Source organism: Stegodyphus dumicola, chromosome 11, assembly GCF_044657685.1.
Source record: "Stegodyphus dumicola isolate Sdum_Otavi_A_Nest chromosome 11, ASM4465768v1".
NCBI lineage: Eukaryota > Metazoa > Arthropoda > Arachnida > Araneae > Eresidae > Stegodyphus > Stegodyphus dumicola.
In genome coordinates, this window is record NC_140778.1 from 21247738 (window position 1) to 21255209 (window position 7472).

General features: G+C 30.8%; 1 protein-coding gene across 1 annotated transcript in view; it reads right to left on the reverse strand.

The window, feature by feature from the left end:
• The window catches only part of LOC118205540 (retinaldehyde-binding protein 1-like), a 140458-nt gene extending 137268 nt beyond the window's left edge, over positions 1-3190 (reverse strand). The window contains exon 1 of the mRNA XM_085826572.1: positions 2940-3190. The gene's annotated coding sequence lies outside the window, so the exon portion shown is untranslated. The remainder of the gene's footprint in view (positions 1-2939) is intronic.
• Between the last annotated feature and the right edge of the window lie 4282 nt (positions 3191-7472).

The window sequence follows — 7472 nt, forward strand, 5'->3', positions numbered from 1 at the left end:
ATTTACGCCATACACAAAACAATAGCAAAATTACAAAAATTCTAAAAATATTACGTTTATTATTAAGCACCATATTCTTCGCATTTACGCCATACACAAATAAATAGCAAAATTACAAAAATTCTAAAAATATTACGTTTATTATTAAGCACCATATTTTTCGCATTTACGCCATACACAAATCAATAGCAAAATTACAAAAATTCTAAAAATATTACGTTTATTATTAAGCACCATATTCTTCGCATTTACGCCATACACAAATAAATAACAAAATTACAAAAATTCTAAAAATATTACGTTTATTATTAAGCACCATATTCTTCGCATTTACGCCACACACAAATAAATAGCAAAATTACAAAAATTCTAAAAATATTAAGTTTATCATTAAGCACCATATTCTTCGCATTTACGCCATACACAAAACAATAGCAAAATTACAAAAATTCTGAAAATATTACGTTTATTATTAAGCACCATATTCTTCGCATTTATGCCCTACACAAATAAATACCAAAATTACAAAAATTCTAAAAATATTACGTTTATTATTAAGCACCATATTCTTCGCATTTACGCCATACACAAAACAATAGCAAAATTACAAAAATTCTAAAAATATTACGTTTATTATTAAGCACCATATTCTTCGCATTTACGCCATACACAAATAAATAGCAAAATTACAAAAATTCTAAAAATATTACGTTTATTATTAAGCACCATATTTTTCGCATTTACGCCATACACAAATCAATAGCAAAATTACAAAAATTCTAAAAATATTACGTTTATTATTAAGCACCATATTCTTCGCATTTACGCCATACACAAATAAATAGCAAAATTACAAAAATTCTAAAAATATTACGTTTATTATTAAGCACCATATTCTTCGCATTTACGCCATACACAAAACAATAGCAAAATTACAAAAATTCTAAAAATATTACGTTTATTATTAAGCACCATATTCTTCGCATTTACGCCATACACAAATAAATAGCAAAATTACAAAAATTCTAAAAATATTACGTTTATTATTAAGCACCATATTTTTCGCATTTACGCCATACACAAATCAATAGCAAAATTACAAAAATTCTAAAAATATTACGTTTATTATTAAGCACCATATTCTTCGCATTTACGCCATACACAAATCAATAGCAAAATTACAAAAATTCTAAAAATATACGTTTAGCATTCCCGATCCAGCATGGAGTGTTGGCATACAGTTTTCTATTTTATTTTTCAGTTTTCTCTCAGTTTATCATATGAATATTCCGTTTTCTTACTAAGATAGCTTCAGAAATTTTGTTTATGTTTTTTTATCATTAACCTTTTGTGTGTTTGCTTTAATTATTAAATATCAAGCCCTTGGTGCTTACGCCACATAAAATTCGATTCAACAGCAAAATCACAAAGTATTTGAAAACAACACATCTTTAGAATTTCCGACAGACAATCTCGCGCGCGCTTGAGATAAAAATATTTTATTCCGTACAGTTCTACTGCTCGCTTTGAAATCGCTCAGTTTCTTAAAAAAATATTTTAAGTGCCTTAAAATATGAAATAGGTAATGAAACACATTTGAAACCAAAATTCACGCTTTCAGGTGCACATTTTCGGGTAGAGGACTATGTTATTCAAATTTCGATGGTACCAGATACCTTTGTTTTTTCCACATTGAGAGAAACATGCATACATTCATGCAGATTCTTCATTATTTCATTTCTTTAATTATAATACAAGGCGGTAATATTTGGTGGTAACAATTTGAACGTAATAGAACAAAACGAAAGAACGTAAATATGAAATCCTTATAAAGGCTGATATAATGCATTCCTTCCGAGTGTTATGATTAGGGATACAGCATCGGTCGAATAATTTCCAGAAACAATGCAAGTAGCTCATAAAGAACTTCCGCCCTAGCAGCAATACTTAGTAACGACTTATGTTTTTTTACAAAAAATACAGGCCGGTAATATTTGGTGGTAACAATTTGAACGTTATAGAACAAGACGAAAGAACGTAAATATGAAATCCTTATAAAGGCTGATATAATGGATACCGTCCGAGTATTATAATTAGGGATACAGCATCTGTCGAATAATTTCCAGAAACAATGCAAGTAGCTCATAAAGAACTTCCGCCCTAGCAGCAATACTTAGTAACGACTTATGTTTTTTTACAAAACATACAGGCCGGTAATATTTGGTGGTAACAATTTGAACGTTATAGAACAAGACGAAAGAACGTAAATATGAAATCCTTATAAAGGCTGATATAGTGGATACCGTCCGAGTATTATAATTAGGGATACAGCATCGGTCGAATAATTTCCAGAAACAATGCAAGTAGCTCATAAAGAACTTCCGCCCTAGCAGCAATACTTAGTAACGACTTTTTTTTCTTTCTTAAATTGTTCTGAAAGTGACTATTTATATTTATATTAAATTTGTCGAGTTCATTTGCTAATTTGAAGGACAGTTTCATCATTTAATGTTATCAATCAGCTAACGTTATTAAAATAGCGGTGGACAAATGCGATCACAATTCATGGGCGCCTACTGTATATGTCGAAGAAAACATTAAAATAGCGGTTGACGAATGCGATCACATTCAGCGGTGCCTGCTGTATATATTAAAAGAAAACAAAAGCATTATCCTAATATTTTGTAACTGATATTTGCTTATAAAACTGAGAAACATAACTATCTAAAAACAAATGCGAGAGGCTGAAAAATCTATCGCAAGTTCTATCATTTCATTAATTACAAATGCTTGAAAGTTAAGGAGACTTAATTAAATACCTAAATGTATTTCCGAAAAAAAAAATTTCTAAGCGGCCATAATTCTTCTATAAGCGGCTATAATTCTTCTATAAGTGAATTATGTGAAGCAGCAAAATATTATAAACGAAAATTACCTACCGTCAGTTTGTGAAGACGATTAAAAAAATAGTTGGAGTAAAAATTCAAGTTACTCAATTATCGCCTCTTCGACGTGTTAAAAAAAGCTTCGATTAGCGGCAAATATTCCACACGGAAATCTTTCTCCCCGCGAATATCAATATAAAATAACTGCAACTCTCGTGCTTCTCTGTATTATATGTATGCATTCGATGATTCAAAGAACACGGCTAATATCGACCTTGAACGTCTTGAAACCACGTGGTTCTGACAAATTCAAAACGTGACCAATGAACTCGAAAACTCTTCATTTTACTAAGTCTCGTAATGTTTGAAACCCTTTCCTTTCGCTTACGTTTAGACCTTAGACCGACGATTTACCTTAATGATTGAACAGGTTCCTGCATATAGAATTTACGTGAAGTTTGGCAGACGATCTTTGTTTCGTTGACGGTTTTATGCTTTTTCTTTTATTTATCGTATTTACGTACATATTGGGTTCTCGTCATTAAAAAAATAAATAAATAAATAAATAGTAAATACTAAAACAATTAAAAAAAAAGAAAGAAATAATAATGATAATAATAATTTGCCTTACCTTGTTATCTTAAAATACGTTCTTTAACACTATGCGCTATGGGTTTTAATCTTGTAAAGCTTTATTTAATTTTTTTTCTTAATCCGGAGTACGTTGAAATCTACTAATTAATGAAGAATTCGAAATTCAAATTCTACACCTGTAATTTAATCTTTCAATGCCTGATATTTTATATTTTTACCAAACATTTTTTTCCTTTATGTTCTGGGCTTACATAAATATGGAAAAATATTAAAAAATATTTAACATATTTTATTGGTTATATTTTTAGTCCAAAGGGATTTGAATCCCGAAGGACTATTAGTTTCGTTTTGGCATTTTGCGTCGGACTCATAAATGTCGGTTCACTTTTCAAACTGTTGCCACAAAATGTTAGAGTCCTGCATTATATTTGAAGAAATTAAATAATGAAAAATCTGCATAAATGTATGTATATTTCTCGTATTGTGATAAAACAACGGTACATAGAGTCATCGAATTTTGAATAACGTAATCCTCCAACGAATATGAGCATGTGGAAGACCAAATTTGAAATTTGAAATTTGTTTTATGATCGATTTCCTATTTTTTAAAACTTTGACGAATTTTTGATTAACCAACTCAAGGATTTCAAAGCGAGCAATGGCAACGTTGTGCAGAAAAAACATTTTTATCTCCAGCGCGTGAGTCTCTGTATCGGAAATTCTAAAGATATGCTCGTTTTAAAACTATTTTGCGATATTGCTGTTGCACTGGATCTTATGGTTTAAGTGCGAGGAACATGATATTTAATAAAGAAAGGTAACATACAAAATGTTAAGAAACGCCCCTTTGGACGTAATTTAAAATCTGAAACATTTCAGATTTTTTTTTTTTAAATTTTTATGTTTGATATATGCATCGTCGTGCATTTAGCACTAAATGTAAACCACATGAAAAATCATTTACAATAATATATTTAATGAATATTTCCATAGAATACTTAATCATTTCATTTATTGCTTTCAGAAGATATTGACTTTATTTAAAATTTTATTAATGCTTAATTCTAATTAATCATGTTCAGACTTTATAAAAATTAAATCTGTGATGAAAATTTAAATAAAAATGACGAATCAAACATTTCGTACACGTATATTTATTGTGCAATTTGTGTTGTATGGAAAATTTCGAAACAATTTCTATCCTTATTTACCATAATGCTACAGTGCATTTTTCACATCCAATAAATGTTTGGGATTTGCAATTTGGCATTTTATAACGAGTGCGATTTTTGTTCCGTATTTTTTCCGTTGAATTTTATCCTGTGCAATGCAAGTTGGAAGAATGTTTGACCTCTCTGTCGTTTCACATTGTAATCATTTTGTAAAAGATCGCTAGGTTTTCCATGCTTAGGAACTATTTATTGACCCATTTTGCACAGTCCAACGTATAACTCAACCCGAAACGCGGCCAGGTTTAGCGAATCCTTGGGATTGGCTTCATTTTGTAGAGACACCGCTTTGTACAGCAGCACCCATAGCAGAGGAAAATCTCATATAACTTAGAGGCGGGGGAAAATCTCATATACTACTTTCTTGATCTCAGAGTTATTTCGCATCTTATGTATACTAGCCAGTTTCCCTTAGAAAGTCCTCGACGAAGGCATTCCTCCCCTAAGGCAGATAGCCCTCGAGGCTTTGCCATAATCACACACACACTTTTCGTATCTTCTTATGTGGCTATCCAGCAAGTCTACGCCCCCCCCATAAGTTTCTTGCATCGTTTCACAACATTTAGGCAGTCCACAATAACTGTGTTTTTTTCTTCCTATCGAAACTAGATATCTATTCAATGGGATGTTTCTTAGCAAACGCAATTTCAGTTCAATCGGCATCTGCAACATATTCAACGCTTGTTCTTCGCGATTCTTTTCCGTTGCTCCTCTGCAAGGAGCTTGGAATCCGGAACTCTGTTTCTACGCAAAGTCCCCAAACAAAGAATGCCCTCATCAGCTAAACACTTCATTATGTCAACTGAAGTAAAAAAGTTGTCTAAATACAATTTGAAGTTTTGATTTCAAGGAATCTCCCTACAAAGACTAATCACAGCATTTACAATGACTCCTAGTTCTGCATGATTTGCTAAACGATTTTGAGGTAGATTTTCTTGGCCTGAATATACATCGTACTTGTGAGCAAATCTATCGAGACCACATAAAAAATAGTTTGAAAACAATTAACCCAGTAAATGAACATAAATAAGAAGAATAAATGAATTTTCAGTACAAACAAACAATATACATACTACATAATTACAGACATAAAATTAATATTTATGACTTTCAATAAGAACAATGGGTGCTTTTCCGTTTCGGCCGGCGCAAATCTCGCCAAGCAGACTTTATTGGCGACAACACACAGTGTACGCATAAAAAATGTTAGTTCTAAGAAATTTTTATTTTGAAGGCATAAAGATTTTAATATCGTTTAAATTTTTGTAAAATGAAAATAAATAAAAGGAATAAATTTGTAATAAAAAGACGTTAATTTAAGAATTTTCTATGCTTTCATGGTACTAGATCCTGATTCACCGTTTCATATCACGTGACCCCACGTGATCTCATCTCACGTAAACTACGCTACAAAAATCTAATTCTCTAAATAATTATCTACATTATTTGGAATACAAGTTTAAATGCAAGAATTATTTCAATTCGTGCAAATTGCTTACTCAGAAATTATGTAAAACCGCAGAGGTTTACTTCGCTAGTGCATTCTCATTAGAATTAATCAATTTAACCCTTGGCTTCGCCTTTTCTAATATTTTTGCCTTCAGGTGAGCGATATGATTGCATTTTAATTGACTTAATTACCGCGAACGGCCTTAGAGCATAAAATTGAATTATCAGGTAAAAATGCTATGTAATTATATACCAGTATTGAAAGAAACAATCAATCTGATAAGAAATGGCTGCGACTTGTTTTGAAAATGAGGTGTAAAAGGTTACCAGCGAGGATATTCCGTTTGGCATGGGTTGTACCATTTTTGGCGACTTTATCGCTTGCGCCCGCAAAATGGAAAAGTACTGAACAATGAATGCAAATATCGAGTGGGTAAAAATAATCATGAAATAAAAGTTATTATGAAATCTTATAATTAATAATCCACTCTAAATTTTAACCTCATTCATATATGCCTCACACTGCACTCTAGAGAAGTCTAATGATAAATCCATAGTGATGTATACATGAATCAAACAGAAAAAGTGAAATTTTTCAATTTAAAACAATTCTGCAGTTAAATTTTAACACAGAATTAAAAAGTACATGCCTTCAGTTATACAAAGTAAAATGTTTAAGCTTCTAATACCGAATTTATGAATAACACAAAGCTAGCTTGACCATTGAAAAAACAAAAATGAATTCTGTGTTCTTGTCACTAAATGAAAAAATCTGATGTGTACACCACATGACTTCCTTGTACGGAATATTAAATTATACGCATTTTTTCTTGCATTTCATTTAAACTTATTGGATTGAATTAAATCTTCTTCGCCGACAGCGCATAAACCACAATAGAATAAATGCATTCCTTAAAATTCACTCTAGTACTTGTTTACGATAGCGACACTCTGGCGCTAGATTCACTTAACAGTATTAATAATTATATAACAGTTAACTTATATAATAATTTTATAAGTGAAACTAGGTTAACTGTTATATAATCCAATAATTATATAACAGTTCACTTATATATTTCGTTCATATTATAACTCATAATGCACAAAATTTATATCATTTAAAGAATAGAATTATCTAATCGTTGCCACATGTTCTATTCAAATACTATAATAAAGCTAGAATGATGTATAAAAGAAATTAAGCAAACAAAACAAAAAAGAAACAGTTTTTCACAGACGATTGAGTATTTCTCATTTAATTAATTCAGTTCTCACTTCGCGAGAAGGCAAAAATGCATAAAAACTCAAAATATCT